The sequence below is a fragment of the Bufo gargarizans genome, chromosome 2, assembly GCF_014858855.1.
Source record: "Bufo gargarizans isolate SCDJY-AF-19 chromosome 2, ASM1485885v1, whole genome shotgun sequence".
In the NCBI taxonomy this organism is placed as follows: domain Eukaryota; kingdom Metazoa; phylum Chordata; class Amphibia; order Anura; family Bufonidae; genus Bufo; species Bufo gargarizans.
The window spans coordinates 46,172,924-46,196,423 of NC_058081.1; the positions used below are offsets into that span (position 1 = coordinate 46,172,924).

The window sequence follows — 23,500 nt, forward strand, 5'->3', positions numbered from 1 at the left end:
CCCGTTTTCATTTTGCAGTGATTTCTATATAATTTATCAATGCGGTTTTTTAAAACGCAGATGCGGTTCCTTCAATGCATATGCGTTTTATTGTCCCCTATATTTGTGGGTGCAGGTTATGTTGGTTTTCAATAATTTTATATCATACAATGCAATATGGGGATAAAAAATTAATAGAGAGTACAAAATTTGCAATAAAGGAAAATATATATAAAAATAAAAGTCTTGAATATAAAATGTTCAAAAATATACATTCATTACTTTTATAAGCTGCGAATGTTTATCATATATAAAGGCACAGGATATAGCAGTTCTTATCGGTTCTATATTTTAAGCTGCTGCGTTACATGTGATGTAGCGATATTTCAGATATAACAATATGATTAAAATGATGTAGAACCTGTTAAAACTGTATTGAAACTGTAATTATTGTTCATTGTTTCTAACTTGTTTGTAGGGTCATTGGAGAGGAGAATATGCAGATGGGGGCCGCCCACCCAAGGTGGACCAGAGTGGGTATTAATTTCACCTCTGGGCCACATCGGGAGGGGGGCCCCCACCCCCACAGGAGTACTTTATAAGAAGCCGAAGAGTTCAGATTCAGCATTTAAGCCCAGGGGTATAATTGAATTAAAATTAAATATAAATCGTGTCTCAACACGAGACATATGTTTAATGTTATCGCCTCCTCTCCAATGAGGTTTAACTTTTTCAATAGCAGCAAAGGAAAGACAGTCTGGGTTTTGATCATGGTACACTTTAAAATGTCTCGACACTGTATGTTTATCAGATCCACCCCTAATTTTATAAAAATGTTCAGCAATTCTTTCTTTTAAAGTTCTTTTCGTGCGTCCTATATATTGTTTTTTGCACGGGCATTGAAGGATATAAATTACATTTTTGCTGTTACATGTTAAAAAATCCTGTATTTCATGTTTAAAACCATTAGAGGTGGATGTGACATTTATTGTTTTTTTATTAAAATGTGTCTTTTTACAATTTGGACAGGTGTTACATCTGTAGAAACCTTTCAGATGGAGCCATCCATGTATAGATGGATCCTGAGTGGAGATACTAGATTTTACCGTAGGGGAAATTTTTAAACCCAAATTTGGGGCCTTGGTGTAAATTATAATCGGTTTATTAGGTAGTAGTTCTCCAATGGTTTTGTCTTTCTGAATAAAGTGCCAGTGTTTGTTTAAAATTTTTTCAATTTTTTGTATTGTGTGTTAAAAGGAAGAACTATGTTTGTACGTTCCCATCCTGGCATTTTTTCTTCTTGTTCTGTCAGATTTACAGTGTCTTTGGGCGTTTTGTTAAAAAAGGACTGTCTATCCAATTGTTTGATCTTGTTTAATGATTCTTCAATACATTTTATGGGGTACTTTTTATCCTTGAACTGTAATTTTAGAAGTTCTGCTTCTTGCTCAAAGGTTTCATTCTGAGTACAATTCCTCTTCAGACGTCTGAATTGGCTGCTTGGAATATTGAGCAGCCACCTGGGTAAACTTGCCCCAACTCTAGAGGAAAACTTAAAATATAGACATACAGACTTAAGACCAAAGTCTTTAAAATATCCCAGACAAGAAATAAGTACCGAAATGAACACATTCCGAAAAAATGTAGAACAGGAATTAAGATTATTAAAATTTAAAAATACTAGGTCCAATCTCTCAAATTCGGAAGTCCAAGCAATAAAAAATCTGCAATCAATGGAAAATATTACAATACGCCCTGCCGATAAAGGCGGGGCTATTGTAATTATGAATACCCAAAATTACACTAACGAATGTAAGAGACAACTGTCGGACAACCGATTTTTAGTACAATACCTGGAAATACCTTTCCTTATATAAAAATAACAACTATTTAGACTGTTCCATGCCAGAGTTTCCATACGATCAGATCCAAAATCCACTATTTTGTTTTTGCTCTAGCTCACTTTAAGGGATGTTGGGTATAAAAAGAGGGTACAGACCACCACTGAGGAAGGGGCCAGGAAAGGACCCCGAAACGCGTCTGGTTATTGTACTCGGACATCAGCTGATGAAAAAACTCACGAGACCCTAACATCCCGACAATTGAACTTTGACTCTGCCGGAAGTATACCCTTTTTTGCTAGTGTGGAGGAAACACCTTGTTACTCATCAACCAGGTCCAGGCTTGCAGCATCGGTGAATATCATCAGAAGACTTCTCACGCCGAGAGCTATACGCTCATTTCAACCACCTCAAGCAAGCGACCAGACTCAGGTACCGCCGAATCTAATACAGTGAGCCTCGTGGGACGCCACGGTTATACTCACATTAGACGGCGTATAACAGGTGTACTATACCCATTTAAATATATGTCCACCTAGCCACATTGAATCAAAGCATTTTATACGAAGTGAACTAACACAGGGATACTAATTTGCTTTTGACTATTGACAATTATTGGATACCATATCTGGCGCATCTATTGTACTAACCAGTGACTCATCGCATATTCATCACAATATTCCGATCTGGACACCTTATTTGGCGTACTCCCCGAACTTATTAGCAGTCTACCAAATATTTATTCCAATCATCTGTATATGTACTGTGAATAATTGCTCCTTTTTTTAGGCCTATTATATTTTTTAATATTGTCTAAGTTATATATATATGACTGCATTTTATTATAGGTGTATTTATTTTTGAACATCAATTTTTTATATACCATATTATTATTGATTCCGCTGCATTTTAGATATAGGGCTATATATAAATATTAAATAAATATTTTGCTATATATCCGTTTGTTCTCTAATTGGTCCAGCTGGTGAGTGCTCAGTCTTCCTACACATTCCTATACAAGTCAATGATGGTTCGCTTGGATGATCGGGCAGAAGAGGCTTTCTCCACTTTGAAGTCGGCCCTGTGTGGGTCTCTGATTTTGGTGACGCCCGACTTCAAAAGGGAATTTATAGTACAGACCGATGCCTCCAAAGAAGGCCTCGGTGCTGTACTGTCTCAGGAAGTCAACAAGGAGGAGCATCCAGTTGTCTTCCTCAGCCGTAATCTCACCATAGCCGAGACCCAGTATAGTATAGTGGAGAGAGAATGCCTGGCTATCAAGTGGGCACTAGAATGTCTACGCTATTATTTATTGGGGAGAAAATTTGCCTGGTGACCAACCAGTCCCCTCTCAAGTGGATGAGCCAGGCCAAGGACAAAAATGCCCGGGTCACCCGATGGTTTCTCTCCCTACAAAACTATAAAGGGAGTCTGTCATCTTCATATGGCCATATACAGTGCTTACATGGCTCTGTAGCACACCTATACAGGATTGTAACAGTACCTTTGTCTTTTTCTTTAGACTTGCACCAGCAGGAAAAACAAAGTTTAATTCATATGCAAATGAGCACTCGCAAATGCCCAGGGGAGGAGTTCAATGTGTAAGTGCCCAGGCTGCTCTGCCTTCTTTTCACTTTACTCCTCCCCAGCCTCTTCCTTTGCCCGCCCTCCAAGTCTCTTGCCTCATCGATAGGTCCGGACTTGGAGGGCGGGCAAAGGAAGAGACTGGGGAGGAGTAAAGTGAAAAAAAGGCAGAGCAGCCTGGGCACTTACACAGTGAACTCATCCCCTGGGCACTTGTGAGTCCTCATTTGCATATGAACTTGGACAACCCCTTTAAGGAGTTAAGGACCAGTTCAGGTCTGAAGTCACTTTGTGAGGCTTACATAATAGAAACCACCAAAAAATTGCCCCATTTTAGAAACTACACCCCTCATGGTAACATCAAGGACACAGCCAAATTTCACCTTAAGGACCAGGCCATTTTTTGCAAATCTGACCAGTGTCACTTTAAGTGTGAATAACTTTAAAATTCTTTGACTTATCCAGGCCATTCTGAGATAGTTTTTTTTCGTCACATATTGTACTTCATGACACTGGTAAAATGAAGTAAAAAAAAAAAATCATTTTTATTTATAAAAAAATACTAAATTTACCAACATTTTGGAAAAAAATTGTAAATTCCAAGTTTCAATTTCTCTACTTCTATAATACATAGTAATACCTCAAAAAATAGTTATTACTTTACATTCCCCATATGTCTACTTTATGTTTGGATCACTTTGGGAATGACATTTTAGTTTTTGGGGACGTTACACGGCTTAGAAGTTTAGAAGCAAATCTTGAAATTTTTCAGAAATTTTCAAAAACCCAATTTTTAGGGACTAGTTCAGGTCTGAAGTCACTTTGTGAGGCTTACATAATAGAAACCACCCAAAAATGACCCCATTCTAGAAACAACACCCCTCAAGGTATTCAAAACTGATTTTACAAACGTCGTTAACCCTTTAGGTGTTCCACAAGAGAATGATGCACTCCTGGTGCCGGATTCCTCACTGCTCCTGCGCTGTCACAGTGAGGAAGCCGGCATCAGGAGAGCGGCCTTCACTCACTGCGCCTGTGCCGAAGAGAGAAGTGAACAGCGCAGGCGCGGGATTTCGTCAACAATGCGGTGGCATCAATCAAGTGGTTCTGGGCGGGCAGAACAGGGGACCTGGGCGGGATAAAGCGTGAGTAGATGGAGCCTCTAGGTGCTGATTTTCGCCCACATAGCACCTAGAGGCTCATTAGCATATTATAAAAGTGCTTATTTTACAAAAACGGCTGCAGGGACAAATGTAAGAAACATACTGTTATGTAGTGCTGACATTAGCGCATCGCTAATGTCAGTCAGCTACATAACAGTATTTCTGGTGGTAGAAGCCCTTTAACCCCTTAAGGACACGGCCCTATTTCACCTTAAGGACCAGGCCATTTTTTGCAAATCTGACCAGTGTCACTTTAAAACACTTTGACTTATCCAGGCCTGTTTTTTCGTCACATATTGTACTTCATGACACTGCTAAAATAAAGTAAAAAAAAAGAATTTTTTTGCATAATAAAATACCTAATTTACCAAAAATTTGGAAAAATTTGCAAATTCTAACTACACCCCTCAAGGTATTCAAAACTGATTTTACAAACTTCGTTAACCCTTTAGGTGTTGCACAAGTGTTATTGGCAAATGGGGATGAAATTTGAGAATTTCATTTTTTTGCCTAATTTTCCATTTTAACCCATTTTTTCCACTAACAAAGCAAGGGTTAACAGCCAAACAAGACTGTATCTTTATTGCCCTGACTCTGCTGTTTACAGAAACACCCCATATGTGGCCGTAAACTACTGTACGGCCACACAGCGGGGCGTAGAGTGAAAGGTGCGCCGTTTGGTTTTTGGAAGCCAGATTTTGCTGGACAGTTTTTTTGACACCATGTGCCATTTGAAGCCCCCTGATACACCCCTAGAGTAGAAACTCCATAAAAGTGACCCCATCTAAGAAACTACACCCCTCAAGGTATTCAAAACTGATTTTACAATCTTTGTTAACCCTTTAGGTGTTGCACAAGATTTAATGGAAAATAGAGATACAATTTCAAAATTTCACTTTTTGGGCAGATTTTCCATTTTAATATTTTTTTTCCAGTTACAAAGCAAGGGTTAACAGCCAAACAAAACTCATTATTTATGGCCCTGATTCTGTAGTTTACAGAAACACCCCATATATGGCCGTAAACTACTGTACGGGCACACAGTAGGACGTAGAGGGAAAGGTGCGCCGTATGGTTTTTGTAAACCAGATTTTGCTGGACTGTTTTTTTGACACCATGTCCCATTTGAAGCCCCCCTGATGCACCCCTAGAGTAGAAACTCCCAAAAAGTGACCCCATTTTAGAAAGTACGGAATAGGGTGGCAGTATTGTTGGTACTAGTTTAGGATACATATGATTTTTGGTTGCTCTATATTAAACTTTTTGTGCGGCAAGGTAACAAGAAATAGCTTTTTTGGCATGTTTTTTTTGTTATTTACAACATTCATCTGACAGGTTAGATCATGTGGTAATTTTATAGAGCAGGTTGTCACGGACGCGGCGATACCTAATATGTATACAATTTGTTTTTATTTATGTAAGTTTTATACAATAAATTCATTTTTAAAACCAAAAAATTGTTTAGTGTCTCCATAGTCTAAGAGCCATAGTTTTTTCAGTTTTTGGGCGATTATCTTAGGTAGGGTCTAATTTTTTGCGGGATGAGATGACGGTTTGATTGGCACTATTTTGGGGTGCATATGACTTTTTGATCGCTTGCTATTACACTTTTTGTGACGTAAGATGGCAAAAAATTGCTTTTTTTACACGTTTTTTTTTTTACGGTGGTCACCTGAGGGGTTAGGTCATGTGACATTTTTATAGAGCCGGTCGATACGGACGCGGCGATACCTAATATGTATACTTTATTTTTATTTATGTAAGTTTTACACAATGATTTTATTTTTGAAACAAAAAAAAATCATGTTTTAGTGTTTCCATAGTCTAAGAGCCATAGTTTTTTCAGTTTTTGGGCGATTATCTTGAGTAGGGTCTCATTTTTTGCGAGATGAGATGACGGTTTGATTGGTACTATTTTGGCGTACATGCAACTTTTTTGATCACTTTTATTACCTTTTTGGGAAGTAAGGTGGGCAAAATTTCAATTTTCTCATAGTTTTTATTTTTATGGCGTTCACCGTGCGGGGAAAGTAACATGACCGTTTTATAGATCAGGTCGTTACGGACGCGGCGATACCTAATATGTGTAGTGTATTTTATTTTTTTAATTTTTATTCAGTGATAAATGTTTTTTTTTTATCTTAACTTTTTTCAACATTTTTTTTGACCCAGACCCACTTGGTTCTTGAAGATCCAGTGGGTCTGATGTCTGTAAAATACAGTACAGAACCCCAAATTGTGCAGGGGTGCAAAATCTCTAATTTAGGCACTCTAAAGTTTCTGATCCCCGTGGTCAGGGACCGCGGGGATCAGAAACTGCAAAAAGCGCAGCAAACCGCAGGTCTGAATTGACCTGCGGTTTGCTGCGATCGCCGACACGGGGGGGGGGGTCACATGACCCCCCTGGCGTTGTGACAGGATGCCGGCTGAATGATTTCAGCCGGCATTCTGTTCAGATTAACCCCTGGGGCGCCGGAATCCCAATTTAAAGTTAGGACGTACCGGTACGTCCTGTGTCCTTAAGGACTCGGGAAACAGGGCGTACCGGTACGTCCTATGTACTTAAGGGGTTAATGGCAAATGGAGATCAAATTTCAGAATTTAGATCTTTTGGCAAATTTTCCATTTTAATCCATTTTTTCCAGTAACAAAGCAAGGGTTAACAGCCAAACAAAATGCTATATTTATTGGCCCAATTCTGTAGTTTGCAGAAACACTGCATATGTTGCAGTAAACTACTGTACGGGCACACAGTAGGGCGTAGAGGGAAAGGTGTGCCGTATAGTTTTTGGAAGGCAGATTTTGCTGAACTGGTTTATTTACACCATGTCCCATTTTAAGCCCCCCTGATGCACCCCTAGAGTAGAAACTCCATAAAAGTGACCCCATCTAAGAAACTACACCCCTCAAGGTATTCAAAACTGATTTTACAAACTTTGTTAACCTTTTAGGTGTTGCACAAGAGTTATTGGCAAATGGAGATGAAATTTGAGAATTTCAAATTTTTGGCAAATTTTCCATTTTAATCCATTTTTTCCAGTAACAAAGCAAGGGTTAACAGCCAAACAAAACTCAATATTTATTGCCCCGATTCTGTAGTTTGCAGAAACACCCCATTTGTGGCCGTAAACTACTGTACGGGCACATAGTAGGGCATAGAGGGAAAGGTGCACCATGTGGTTTTTGGAAGGCAGATTTTGCAGGACTGGTTTATTTACACCATGTCCCAGTTGAAGCCCCCCTGATGCACCCCTAGAGTCGAAACTCCATAAAAGTGACCCAATCTAAGAAACTACACCCCTCAAGGTATTCATAACTGATTTTATGAACTTCGTTAACCCTTTAGGTGTTGCACAAGAGTTATTGGCAAATGGGGATGAAATTTGAGAATTTCATTTTTTTGCCTAATTTTCCATTTTAACCCATTTTTTCCACTAACAAAGCAAGGGTTAACAGCCAAACAAGACTGTATCTTTATTGCCCTGACTCTGCTGTTTACATAAACACCCCATATGTGGCCGTAAACTACTGTACGGCCACACAGCGGGGCGTAGAGTGAAAGGTGCGCCGTATGGTTTTTGGAAGCCAGATTTTGCTGGACAGTTTTTTTGACACCATGTCCCATTTGAAGCTCCCTGATGCACCCCTAGAGTAGAAACTCCATAAAAGTGACCCCATCTAAGAAACTATGTTAACCCTTTAGGTGTTGCACAAGAGTTATTGCAAATGGGGATGAAATTTGAGAATTTCCATTTTTTGGCAAATTTTCCATTTTAATCCATTTTTTCCAGTAAGAAATCAAGGGTTAACAGCCAAACAAAATGCTATATTTATTGCCCCGATTCTGACGTTTGCAGAAACACCCCATATGCGGCCGTAAACTACTGTATAGGCACACAGTTGCCGCGGTACCTCGCACAGGGACAGGGGTGATGCAGTTACCATGAATTGTTGACAGTACAAGAACATCCCTCTTGTCCTTATATCTGACTAGCAACAGGTTTCCAGTGGTAAGGGCACGGGTCTCACCCCTGGGGATAGGTACCTGGAGGGGGTGGGCAGGGAGGCAGTGTTGATTTTTCTGCACGGTCCCACAAGCGGACGTGGATCTGGCGGTGAGAGACTGGAACTAGGGGATACTAGTATAAAAGTTATCCACGTATAGGTGGTAACCCTTATCTAGCAGTGGGTGCATAAAGTCCCACACAAGTTTCCCGCTAACACCCAGAGTGGGGGGACATTCTGGGGGTTGAATACGGGAATGTCGCCCCTCGTACACATGAAACTTGTAAGTGTACCCTGAGGTACTCTCACAAAGTTTGTACAGCTTCACGCCATACCTCGCCCGCTTAGAGGGAAAATACTGGCGGAAAATGAGTCTCCCCTTGAACGCAATGAGAGACTCATCAACCGCGACCTCCCTTCCAGGTACATAGGCCTGTACAAATTTGGCCCCAAAGTGATCAATGACCAGTCTGATTTTGTACAGGCGGTCATAGGCAGGATCACTTCGGGGAAGGGGGGGGGGGGGGGGAGGGGCTGCTGCATTATCTGACTAATGTGGGCATTTCCGGATGGCCTCAAACCGGGAGCGTGTCATGGCCGTACTGTAATGCCTGACACTAGGTTTCTTGACTAGGCCCATATGCAGCACGAGGCCCCAAAATGTCCTTATCTTGGCTGCACTGACCGGCATCCAGCCACCGGGCCTAGCCAAAAAGGAACCCGGGTGTTGAGCAATGAACTGTTGGGCGTACAGGTTCGTCTGCTCCACCATCAGATTTACAAAGTGGTCACTGAAAAAAAGACTAAAATAGTCAGATTCAGTGAAGCCCACTGTGGAAATCTGGATTCCTGGTTGGCTTACAAAATCAGGAATCACGGGCTCAAATCGCTCTGGGGTACACCAGACAAGTTCACCAGCAGGGGGCTCTGGTGGATTTAACTGGTGGGCCGGAAAACTAGTACGAGTCCCAGAGCTGCTCGTACTAGGGTGGGCCACAGGGTCCCTATCATGGCGGTCCCCTTGCTCCGCCTGGATGACAATAGGAAAGTGGGGTCATCATCGTCTTCAATGGGACACTCGGACTCGGAGGCAAGCTGGGCGTATGCCTCCTTGGCCGAGAAAATCTGGCGGGCCATAGGGGAGTGTGTGTGTGCGTATAAATCTTTATTCAGTGTGCGTTTGTGTGGGGCACGGGTGTTCACGTACTTGCACTAAGCCTAACAAACAAAAAACAAAAACAAAAAAAACTAACAAAACAAAATGGATTTTTTTTTTTTTATTATAAAATCGCTGATCAACCATCCGGACGCTAAGAGTGCCGGCCACAGTCAGTGTACGCCCAAAAAAAAGTTGAGGGGGGGGGGGCAGTGGGGCAAGCTGCAGCACCCCTGGGGTGGTCTAGGGTCAGACAGCTGTGCTGTGGACCCCAGACACCCAATTTAGGGTGATGCAACTAAAATTTGTTTGTTTTTTAACAACAATTTCCCCTGTTTATCCCTGCCTAAACCAACCTTTCCCTAAATATCTGGGAGGTGCTGGGGCACAGATGAGGGTGCTGGGGTGCTGGCTGGAGATCGATGCAGCTCCAGCAGCTCCTCTCTCCTTGGCTCCCGGACACAAAAGGAGGAGAGGAGCGCTGCTCTAATTTGAATCTCCCGCCCGCCCGCCTACCAATCAGAGCGATCCTGAGAGGTGATGTCACCATCACCTCTCAGGATCGCAGGATGGTGATTGGTGGTGTAATATCACACCACCGATCACCATCCTGTTCCGGGTTAGGCTACTTTCACACTTGCGTTTAGGTGCGGATCCGTCTGGTATCTGCACAGACGGATCCGCACCTATAATGCAAACGCTTGTATTCGTTCAGAACGGATCCGTTTGCATTACCGTGAACCAAAAAAATAATAATAATGTAAAAACGCCATATTGCACCATATTGTGTCAGTAAAAACGGATCCGTCCCCATTGACTTACATTGTAAGTCAGGAAGGATCCGTTTGGCTCAGTTTCGTCAGACGGACATCAAAATGCTGCAAGCAAAAGGCATCAAAAGGCTGAACGGAGGCAAACTGATGCATTCTGAGCGGATCCTTATGCATTCAGAATGCATTGGGGCTGAACTGATCCGTTTTGGGCCGCTTGTGAGAGCCTTGAAACGGATCTCACAGGCAGACCCAGAAACGCCAGTGTGAAAGTAGCCTGAGACCTGAATAACCCGGAAATGCAGCAAACCGCAGGTCTGAATTGACCTGCGGTTTGCTGCACTCGCCGATATGGGGAGGTCACAGGACCACCCGGCGCATTTAGCCAAGGTGCCTGCTCAATGATGTGAGCAGGCACAGGGTTCCGATCAACGCCCGCCGGGCAGCGGTGATCGGAACTATACATGACATACCGGTACGTCATGTGTCCTTAACAGGGGCGTAACTAGAAGTGCCTGGGCCCCACAGCAAATTTTTGATATACTATTTTTACCCCCACCTGTCCTTTTTATTTTTGATAAAAATCTTTTTTATTTATATGCAAATTACCTTCCTAACGTGCCCAAAGGGCTGTCCCAAAGGGCTGTGCCCAAAAGGTTGTCCTGGCAGCAGCCTCAAGTGATGTAATCACGCATGCGCCAGAAAGCGGAGAAAGATGGCGCATGCGTGATTACACTACTTGAGGCTGCTGCCAGGACACCGCATGGGCCCGGACATGAGTAACATCAGCGCATGTGCGAGACTACGGCGCACTTAGAAAAAAAAAAAGACGAGGACAGAAGTGAATAATTAACAGCAGGGCGGTGGTGGGCTTGGCGATAATGGGCGCGGCTGGGCACAAACGGCCAGAGGGACAACCTCTTGGGCACGTTAGGAAGGTAATTTGCATATAAATACAAAAGATAAAACTTGACTGACACGCTGTCGGGCGCCGGGCCCCTTGTCAGCCCGGGCCCCGAAGCAGCCGCTTCTCCGGTAGTTACGCCACTTGTCCTTAAGTACCAGGACAACATGCCGTACCGATACATCATGTGTCCTGAAGAGGTTAAATTAATGGGTCAGGGTCCAGTCCGGATGCTGTCCATTGTAAAAATGGACCATATCTGAAAGGGAAGATCACCTGTGTTGAAATTAGCCTAAGAAAGATAATGACTAGATGAAATTGCATGTGGCATTCCAGGAGTTAATAAGTGAAGAAAATTCAGTTAACTTCAGATAAAAGGGAAAGGTTAAATATTTCATGTTGTTCAGCTGCTAAGAGCATGAACAAGACGTGAGTAAGTGGATTCTAAATGTAATGTAATGTAAAGTGCAAATGGTTACATAGGAAAAGGTGAGAAGTGTTCTAATATGTTGAAGTGATATAGTAGAACTGTCTGTGTAAAAAAAAATGCAATATGATCTTAAAATGCATTCAAGCAATAAATTATTAACTATAGGCACACAAAATTACGTGAAGTCATAAATAGTTCCTCCAAGAAGTATACAAAGAGTTTGAAGTATAAGTTAGGCTAGTTTCACATATGCAGCTGGGTGTTCTGGTAGGATGTTCTGACATGCAGCGTTTTTTTGTCCGGCTGATTCTCTGCATATTTGCCAGATCTTTGCTGGACACCATTATAATCAATGGGGTCCGGTGAACAGGAAGCAGTATTTGGCAATGCCGGATCTGGAGAACACTGGCAGGTTGTTCTCTACTGGACCAGCCTGTCGGAGGCTTAGTTGCATATGTGAAACTAGGTTGAGTCTATATGATAGATGATTGAATGCTTTTAAAGGGGTAATGTTGCATAAAGTGATGGCATATCACTAATATATTATGAATCAAAGTAAGACCACAGCACTCATCCACTAATGGCTTTTGTGGGTGCACGTCCCAAGTGGATTCCTTCCACCACAGAAATCTATATATATCGTTCCTATTGCGTTTGAGACAGCACGCCAAAGGAGTGATATTGAAAAGTTCTGTTTTTATCCATTCAAATTTCAACACCAGTGGTACATTTCTAACATTTAATGCAATGTTTCGGGCCCAATTTTAGTGCCCTTATTTAGGATGTGTCTGAGGGAGTTCAAATCCATTTTCCATGTACCATATTTTTTGCCCTATAAGACGCGCCCCCCCAAAAGTGGGGGGAAATAGCAGTGCGTCTTATGGGGCGAATGCTGTGGCCGTCGGGTGTATCGGCTGAGAGGGAGGAGGGGATGGCATCAGGTTTTGTAATGGCAGCGGAGCCCGATCCAGTCACTGTATTCTACTACACCGGGCCCCGCTCACAGTAGTATCATCATATCTAACTTGTTGGTATTGTTAAACTATTCAAATGTCATCTGAAATCCAGCGCTTTACTTACTATTAACTTCGTAGCAGTCAGGAAGCCAGGCAGGCGGCAGCGTAACTCACTACGTTGAGCGCCTGCTCCGCCCACTTTATGAATGAAGCAGGCAGCGCAGGTGCGTGACGTAGTGAGTCACGTTGCGAGCACCCGCCCGGCCTCCTGGCTGCTATGAACTTAGTAGTAAGTAAAGCACTGGATTTCAGATGATATTTGAATAGTTTAACAATACCTACAAGTTAGATATGATTATACTATTGTGAGCGGGGTTCGGTGTAGTAGTATAAAGTGACTGCACCTGGCCCCGCTGCCATTATAAAACCAGATGCCGGCCCCCATTCACTACACAGGGACACTGTTATGGGGGATCTGTGGATGACACATTAGATAAGATGCTATATATGTGTCATTCACAGATCCCCCCATAGCAGTGTCATGCCATCCACAGATGCCCCCATAACAGTGCAATCCACAGATGCCCCCATAATGATCCCCCATAACAGTGTCATCCACAGATGCCCCCATAATGATCCCCCATAACAGTGCCATCCACGTATGCCCCCATAACAGTGCCATCCACATGTGCCATCCACATATGCCCCCATAACAGTGTCATCCACAGATGCCCCCATAATGATCCCCCATAACAGTGCCATCCACGTATGCCCCCATAACAGTGCCATCCACATGTGCCATCCACATATGCCCCCATAACAGTGTCATCCACAGATGCCCCCATAACAGTGTCATCCACAGATGCCCCCATAACAGTGTCATCCACAGATGCCCCCATAACAGTGTCATCCACAGATGCCCCCATAACAGTGTCATCCACAGATGCCCCCATAACAGTGTCATCCACAGATGCCCCCATAACAGTGTCATCCACAGATGCCCCCATAACAGTGTCATCCACAGATGCCCCCATAACAGTGTCATCCACAGATGCCCCCATAACAGTGTCATCCACAGATGCCCCCATAACAGTGTCATCCACAGATGCCCCCATAACAGTGTCATCCACAGATGCCCCCATAACAGTGTCATCCACAGATGCCCCCATAACAGTGTCATCCACAGATGCCCCCATAACAGTTCAAAACCATTAGTTCAAAACCCACCAAAAGCACACCTTTTGGTTCAAAATATTTAATTTTCTTATTTTTCTCCTCAAAAACCTAGGTGCGTCTTCTGATGCATCTATTCTTATGTCTCTATGTTGTGCCATTCCACTATTATCCCTGCTAAAGGTTTAGGAATAAATTTACAGCTGGGGGTTACCAGACACCGGCAGCACTGATTGGATAGTGTCAGATTGTGCAGGGACACCCCCATCCCTCACTGGCAACACCCAGTTAGCAATTCTTTCATAAACTTCTAGCTGAAATAATAGAGAAATGGCACAATAGAGTTATAAGAATAAATGGCCCAGATTGGTCATTTCATGTGGGATAGAATAATTTACAAAATAGGAAATGTCAGGGAAAGTAATAGACCCTATTTAAATGGATCTGTGCTGTAGTTCCCCTGCAGGCACCACTGCACAGTGAGAGACTGTAATGGGGCCACAGTTCTATAGCAGCAATCTCAAGATCAATCAAGGTTAGTTCACCACCAATCATAAAGTGATGGCATATCCAAGCAATATACAGTACCACCATTTTAGGAGCTGGGAATCACTCCTTTACCCCTTTTGCTTATGGTAATCATCACAGTCAACTTAGTGTTCTTTAATATTTTTTGATACAGAGCTCCAGATGCCCTTTATAAACATCTGCCTGGGCTAAAAATGCACATCCATTACATAAAACCACCACATCATAAGGGTTCATTCACAGGACCGCAAATGGCGGATCTGCAATATATGGGCACAGGCCATGTGAATCCTGCATCACAGATGCAGCGCAGTGCGGAGCAAAGGCATGGATCGGAAGACCACGGCGGCGCATCCATGGGCTTTTGGGTCCATGCTAGGTTGGCCACTGGCTTCACACCAGAAAGCTGAACCTTACCGGCCACACCCCCGAACGGCCAAATCACGCCCCGGCTCTGTCAAACCATGCCCCCATTGCTGGCCGAAAAAAGGGTGGGGGGGAGAACTTTCAGAAGGGAAGGTGAGCTGGTGGCAGCCAGGGTGCTTCTCTCCCCCTCAGTCAGCCATGTCTGCCGACTCTAGTGACTGACTGGAGGCGAGAGAAGCCTCAGTAATTTAATATGTTGCTGCAGCTCACGCTCAGACTACACAGGAGGACAGGGAGTCTGAAAGCTGGACTGTCCGGCCTTAAACTAGACCTCTGGCCACCCTAGTCCATGCCTCTGGACTGCAAAAGATAGGACGTGTCCTATCATTTGCCATATAGCGCAGATCATGGACTCTTAAGTTAATGGGTCTGCGCCACAATACAGGATTCATACTGCTGTGCCCACGCATTGCAGACCACAGCACAGGCGGCCTACGGTTATGTGAATGAGACCTTACTGAAGGATTTATGTAATCCTATAACTTGACACAAGACGCAGAATAGAAATGGTTCTCCTCGTGAAAGTTCCAGTTTTTATGCACAACTATAATACTAGAAGCCCTATCTAGCATTCATAATGCTAGCCTCTTCTCTATAGTCTAAAATTGCTCTGTCAGCCCCAAAAAACTTGATGTGCCCCCACCCTAAGAGTCAGAACATTGAGTTGCTCTGTACAATCAGCTCCCATTTTGGCACAACTGTCCTTGCATTACATGGATGATCATTCATCAAAATGGCTACCACATAATGGCTGTCCACCACTTTCCCTGGCAAAAAATAGCAGTTTGCCAGGAGTGCCAGAAACATAATAGCCTAGAGGCAAACACTGGTGTTTGATGGCCACAACTGTGCTTGGCTTATCCATTCACATAAACTGAATTGACATCTATTAGGCTGGGTTTACACATTCAGGTTTTTAGATACAGTTTTTGCAGCTAAAACCAGGTCTTAAGGGAGAAAACGGATACTACTTCTCTTTTTTGTTTTCAATCCACTCCTGGGTTTTGAATCCAAAAACCTGAACGTGTAAACCCAGCCTAAGGCGTGTTTCACATTTGCATTATACATCTTTGGCAGGCTGTCCCGGCAGGGGAACAGCCTGCAAGATCTCTCTGCATTACCATATTGCTGTTCGGCCCCAGTCAATTAGCATAAAACTTTGTTCTAAAACTGTACGGAGCAGGAGCTCTGTACAGTATTAGAATGTATTGGCTCTGATGAGTCGAAGTTATTGCTTCACAAAGTCACAAAGCAATAACTTCGGCTCATCGGAGACAATACATTCTAATACTGTACGGAGCTCCGTACAATATTTGAGCTAAGTTTTATGCGTATCGACCTAGGATGTTTCATCCGAAGTCGATTAGCTCATCACTAATCCTGAGCACACAGCCAAGACAACACAGTAGTGGCTTAGGGACAACACTGTAAATGTCCTTGAGTGGCTTCACTGATGTTCTCCATTCAAACTGTTAGAACTTGAGAGGATCTGCAGAGAAGAATGGCAGAAAATCCCCAAATCTATGTCTGCAAGCCTTGTAGCACCATACCCAAGAAAACTGGAGGATGTAATCACTGCCAAAAGGTGCTTCAGCTAAGTACGGAGTAAAGGGTCTGAATATGCAATATTTGCATTTTTCCTTTTCAATAAATTAGCAAAGATTTTTAACATTCTGTTTTCACATTTTTGTTTCATTATGGGGCACTGGGTTCATAATGATGGGGAAAAACTTTATTTTTCAGTACATGGCCACAACATAACAAAATGTGAAAAAAGTGAAAGGGTCAGAAGACTTTCTAAATGCATTGTATGTCAGCACCGCCAACATAAAATGCTGTGCAAACTTCAGACAGGTTGTTATAGAGCAGGAGAAGCTGTGCATATTGATATATATTTTTGTGGGTCAAACTTGTAATTTATACATTTATATCTGTGCTTCTTCTAAGTTAAAGCTACCCCTGTGAACACACTTACACAGAGAATGCCATCAATCACTGATAACACCTCCACAGTGAACATCAGTGACCACTAGCTATCTCTGTATACAAACTTACACAGAGAATGTTATCAATCACTGATAGCATCTCCCCCGTGTATAACTACCAGTGACTGACAGCTATATCTGTATAAACACTTACACAGAGCATGATATCACTTATAATACCACCTTCGAGTACAATTATCAGTGACTGACAGCTATGTATATATACACACTTACACAAAGAATGCGATCAATTATTGATAAAACCATCCCCTTGTATAACTATTAGTAACTGACAGCTATCTATGTATATACACTGTAAGGATCACGCTCTCTGCTTGGGGCAGTGATGACCGACTTCTCATCAAACAAGGGGTTTTCAAGCTCAAACAGTGCTTTATTTGTCACACAGAACTTCCAAGTTTGGCATCACTTGGCATGGTGAAGTCGCAGCATCACATCACAAGATGTTACATCAACACAAAACAATAAATCCTTGCCCCGCTAGGATACAGAGGTTTTTCATATCTCACCTCTAGGTCAGTGTTCATGTTGCGTATTCGGCTTCACTCAGCCATGCTGTCAGACAACTTCTTAGCTCTGACCAATCCAACCCATTGGGGTCTCAGTCCACCAGTCTTCGTGACGGTGAGCACACAATACCTCGGGAGGGATACAGTTCAACAGTCCTCTTGACTCTGACCACTTGACACCCCTCCAGGCATCACCAGGCGCCCCTTAACTCAGGCTTTCCTCAGCCTTGTGGCTCTCCCCTCCTGGCTGGAACCACACAGAGTCTCTGCAGGCTTCCTTCTCAATTCCAAAATTCCTTCTCCCCCCCAACACACACACACTGAGGATTGATTTATCGCTGAGTGATTATCACAGCTGGCCTCACCTTGGGCCAGGGGTGTGGACGGAGATACTCCCACTACCAAACTGTTTCCTAGTCCAAAGAAATCCAGCCCAGATAACTTAACAAAACAATCTCCAGCAGGCTATGTCTTGCTGAAGCAAAAGACATTACTGGATTTCTGCTACCTCACCCAACTAAACTGGAAACTGAGTGAGATAGACACCTGCTCCACACCTCTACCGTGCACTTCACGACAACACATACACAGAGAATGCTATCAATCACTGATAACACCTTCACCATGTGCTGAAAGCCGTTCACGTGGATGGTCTTAACTTAGAAAAAGCATAGATATAAATTACAAGTTTTACTGACTCTTTTCTGGCAAAAATATATAACTATCAGCTCAGTTTCTCCTGCTCTATAACATGTTGCCTGCAGATTACACTACATTTAGTGATGATAGTGTAAACTATTATCGTGTTAAAGAGAACCTAAGTGCATTCAAAGACACATGAGGTATGAGAGCTCTCTAGGAATGTGCAACAATCTCTCTCATGGCTGCCATACATGTACACCAATATTTTGCCTTCTTGTATACACTTGCATATTGCCACACTTTGGTCATTTATTTCCCTTATTCAGTGCATATGAAGCAGCTATTGAGAGTAGCGGGAAAGGTAAATTATTAAATAATTTTTAATGCTGTAAATAGTTTAACACAGACAACTTTTACGGAGTCTGTGTTTGTGTGTGTCATGCATACACCCATATATGATAAAAAAAAGATATACGAGATAAACCAAAACCCACTAACCCTTAGCTCAGCTGATGCATGATGAGAACATGTCCAGAGTCCATGTGATAGTGCATAAGGTCTCTTTCACACAAGCGGATGCCGTGCAGGTAATCTTCTGTGTGAAAGACAGCCAAGCTGTGCTCTTTCCTCTCTGATAATGCTCTTTCCTCTCTGTGATCTTTTTACTACAAAATCACAGAGATAAAGTTGTCACCGTGATTTTGTAGTAAAAAGATCACAGAGAGGCACATTATCAAACTTGCAGATTTTGGCATGAACAACTGATTACCTAATATGTATAGGAGCCTTTTGACCCTAGATTGTATCTGCTCAATTGTTTTATTTCCAGGAAGTAGCTGCCAGAGGTGTCTTCCTGTGGCTTTCTCCCCTCTTCCACAATTCCCCGACATGCTGTCATATTTCTTACTCTCAGACTATTGGTCTGTGGTTACTACTTTTGAGATTGGGCTTTTTATTTGTATTTCTTCATGTAATCCCCCTTAGGGTTCTGCTTAAGATTATTTTATGAACCCAGGTGGGGCTAGTGCATGACAAAATGCTTGGATGTGTTTATATAATTTTCCCCATGCATCTTACTTGCATGGTGTAGATCAGAGATCAGCAACCTTTGGCACTGCATATGCTGTGAAACTACAACTCCCTGCATGCACACTTGCTTGTCTATCCTTGTAACTCACATAGACGTGAATGGAGCATGCTGGGAGTTGTAGTTTCACAACAGCTGGAGTGTCGGCAGTTGCTGATCCCTGGTGTAGATGCTTTCATGCTACCACTGTTATTAGTTAGATTTTTTTTGCCACATTTTTTGCTGCATTCTTCTTGGTTCTTTTGGTATATGCTAACCCATTTGTAGATTCCACCTACCCATTGCGTGATGTCAAAGAACCTATGTTAATTTTCCATCCTTTTATGGATTTGAGGGCACGCGTTCTAATGCTGATGTTTTATGCATACAAGAATCAAATTTTAACCAATCTGATACTGCCTTAAGCATAAATGACCCCCCCCCCCCCAGCCAACAATACATAGAGAAGTAAGAGCTCCATAGCAAGGATCAAACCAGGCCCACCACACAGGACAGAAGGGTTTCTGCCTAAACCCCTTTCAATGACCCTTGGGCCATTTTTCTACTGCCTCACTTGCTAAAACTTGTTCCTTTAGAGGTAGAGTCCTGACCACATTTTCACCCCCTAGTAGAAGAGGGACCAATCCCAACTGGGCCCTATAGCAGTCACATGATCTGCTGCTATGGTAGTTACTGCCCTGCCACTAGGTAGGACTGTTATCCTTGTATTCACCATTAACAATATACTGTGGGGGAGATTGATCAAGACTTGTGCAAACTAAATAATTATTTCTTCACGCTAGTTTTGAAAAAAATAATAATAATTATATTTTGGTGTTCTTGTATACCCTTAATAGGAAGTTTTTAGTTGTTTGTTGTTTTTCATAGGCCCCAAACCAACCTTCACAAATTTCCAGCAGGCTGCGCCTCTCTGACACAGCCTGCTGGTCAATGTTATAGTGCATTGCATTTTAATGGCAATGCTATTCTAGGGATAGTGCATTTCATTTTAAAAGCAATCAAAATACTGTCTGTTATAGTCCCCTTGTGGGACTATTAAGTGGAAAAAAATAAAAATTATTCGATAAAAAATCCCATTGAAAATACGCTTTTCAGGGGTGTGGCCTGACCAGCAATGTAGGAAGCCGCACTTCGCTGAGCTACTGCGTGCTCCCGGCTTCATCCGGCGGCTATACTGCCTGATCTGGCTCTGGACGGCTGCAGCAGCTTGACTAGTGCCTCATCATTCAGTGGACCCCCCCCCCTTGGTAATGACCCGATCTGGTAAGAAAGAACAGGAGGCGCCGGAACCTACCCCAGTGAAACAACATGGCGCCGCCGCGCCAGCTAAAGCAGCGGTGATCGCAGCACGACTGGAGCAATATGCCCAGGTCTCCTCTCCTGCGGGCAGTTCTGCAGATGTGGGCTCCCCTCCTGTTTTGGCAGCCCCTGATAAGGCCTTAACCGCCAATAATGATGAAGCGGCCCCTGATACGCAAGATGGCGGGCAACATGCGGTCCAGAAGGAGTTAGCCCCAGAGGCCCACCTTGTGGCTCCAGCTCAGGCCTATGCGGCCCAGGCAGGGTCTCTGGTCCTTCCTTTGCCACAGATCCTGGAACCAACTAGTAAAGATATACACTCACCTAAAGAATTATTAGGAACACCTGTTCTATTTCTCATTAATGCAATTATCTAGTCAACCAATCACATGGTAGTTGCTTCAATGCATGTAGGGTTGAGGTCCTGGTCAAGACAATCTCCCGAACTCCAAACTGAATGTCAGAATGGGAAAGAAAGGTGATTTAAGCAATTTTGAGTGTGGCATGGTTGTTGGTGCCAGACGGGCCGGTCTGAGTATTTCACAATCTGCTCAGTTACTGGGATTTTCACGCACAACCATTTCTAGGGTTTACAAAGAATGGTGTGAAAAGGGAAAAACATACAGTATGCGGCAGTCCTGTGGGCAAAAATGCCTTGTTGATGCTAGAGGTCAGAGGAGAATGGGCCGACTGATTCAAGCTGATAGAAGAGCAACGTTGACTGAAATAACCACTCGTTACAACCGAGGTATGTAGCAAAGCATTTGTGAAGCCACAACACGCACAACCTTGAGGCGGATGGGCTACAACAGCAGAAGACCCCACCGGGTACCACTCATCTCCACTACAAATAGGAAAAAGAGGCTACAATTTGCACAAGCTCACCAAAATTGGACTGTTGAAGGCTGAAAAAACGTTGCCTGGTCTGATGAATCTCGATTTCTGTTGAGACATTCAAATGGTAGAGTCCGAATTTGGCGTAAACAGAATGAGAACATGTATCCATCATGCCTTGTTACCACTATGCAGGCTAATGGTGGTGGTGTAATGGTGTGGGGGATGTTTTCTGGGCACACTTTAGGCCCCTTAGTGCCAATTGGCCATCGTTTAAATGCCACAGGCTACTTGAGCATTGTTTCTGACCATGTCTATCCCTTCATGACCACCATGTACCCATCCTCTGATGGCTACTTCCAGCAGGATAATGCACCATGTCACAAAGCTCGAATCATTTCAAATTGGTTTCTTGAACATGACAATGAGTTCACTATACTAAAATGGCCCCCAAAGTCACCAGATCTCCAAAAATGTTCGCATGGGTTCTCCAAGTGTATAAAGATACAAGAGAATTCAGTCAAGATAGCGTTAAGGTGGTATAGGACCCCGGAATATCTTTTTAAAATTAAGCTGCTTCCTACGGCTCTTTGTTGGAGATGCAAAGCCGACATTGGCTCCCTTTCCCACATTTGGTGGTCCTGCCCGATTGTACGTTCTTTCTGGAATGATGTAGAAGGGGCCATAAATAAGATTTGCGCCACAAATTTAAAGCTTACAGTTCAGTTAGTGATGCTTTGGATACCCACACACAATTTTCGTCCAGGTAAACATAACCTGACCACACATTTGCTGATGGCGGCAAAGCTCCTTATTCCAGTTAAATGGAGATCAGTCGAACCGCCATCGCTGGAAATGTGGAGAGATAGGGTTCACCAGATGTGTCAAATGGAGGAGCTGATAGGTTGGACGTACCACTGTAGAGATAGCTTTCTGAAACTCTAGCAACCATGGTTGGATTACAGGGCCAGCCTCCTTGAAGACCAGTGATCCTTTTATTTATACGATTTTCATCGGGTATGACCTCTCTCCAAGTTCCGCTCATACCATGTCTTAGTTGCTGTAGCCATCGCGAACAATCTTGATGCTCCTGAGTGTATTATAACTGGGGTATTGGGTTGACACAATGTTGGGTTTATTGTCTTTTAGACTGTATGTCTTTCTGTTCTGTAAGATCACTCAACTAAGGGCCTTTTGCTCTAGCTGAGGGATTATTGTATCCTAGCCTGTATTGTTAGGCTTTGCCTTTGAAGACTTATGCCCTGCTGTGATGGGATATGTACCGTCCCTCATTATAAGTATGTACTAAATTGATGATCTTTACTTGTTTAATAAAAAGAGATTTCAATCAAGTCACCAGATCTCAACCCAATAGAGCATCTTTGGGATGTGGTGGAACGGGAGCTTCGTGCCCTGGATGTGCATCCCTCAAATCTCCATCAACTGCAAGATGCTATCCTATCAATATGGGCCAACATTTCTAAAGAATGCTATCAGCACCTTGTTGAATCAATGCCACGTAGAATTAAGGCAGTTCTGAAGGCAAAAGGGGTCCAACACCATGTTAGTATGGTGTTCCTAATAATTCTTTAGGTGAGTGTATATGCTGCAGTACAGCACTGCAGCTCCACATTGCTTACTTTAAATACTTTGGTGGGATCGCTACAGGAAAATATGTTGTCATTTATCCGGCAACATATGCGGAAAATAACAGAAAGTGTTACAGAAATGAGGACAGTGTGGGTCGTTTGGAGAATCAAGTTCCACCGGTAAAGTGTGACTTGGCCAAGGTCATACATAATATTACACTTCTGATAAATAAAACAGATGACCTAGAGAATAGGTCCCGCCGCAGCAGGGGCGTAGATAAGGGGGGGGGGATAGGGGGGTTCAAACCCTCCCCCAGAGTGTCTGTCCTCCTAACCTGCCAGAGAATGGCCCGGGCGTGCCGCTGCCTGCAATAGCGGCGCGGGCAGTGCGGCACACAGAGGTGATGGAGGCTGCAGGGCGGGGCTGGGCAGCGCAGGGGAGCAGGTACGGCGGCACAAGTAACTCACAGACGCACACAGGGCAGCCAGGCATGGATGACGCTGATGATCACATGGCATGCACGCTGCTTTCAGGCTCCGCCTCCGCCTGTCGTACGTCTGAACCCCGGCCAGCTTCCTGCCTGCTACTCCTGGGCGGCGGCTGACAGAGCACAGAGCC

The 23,500-nt window shown here is 43.5% G+C and overlaps 1 protein-coding gene across 1 annotated transcript in view; it reads right to left on the minus strand.

Annotated features, from left to right (window-relative positions):
* The window catches only part of ISYNA1 (inositol-3-phosphate synthase 1), a 114,167-nt gene extending 96,510 nt beyond the window's left edge, over positions 1–17,657 (minus strand). The window contains exon 1 of the mRNA XM_044278871.1: positions 17,431–17,657. The gene's annotated coding sequence lies outside the window, so the exon portion shown is untranslated. The remainder of the gene's footprint in view (positions 1–17,430) is intronic.
* Between the last annotated feature and the right edge of the window lie 5,843 nt (positions 17,658–23,500).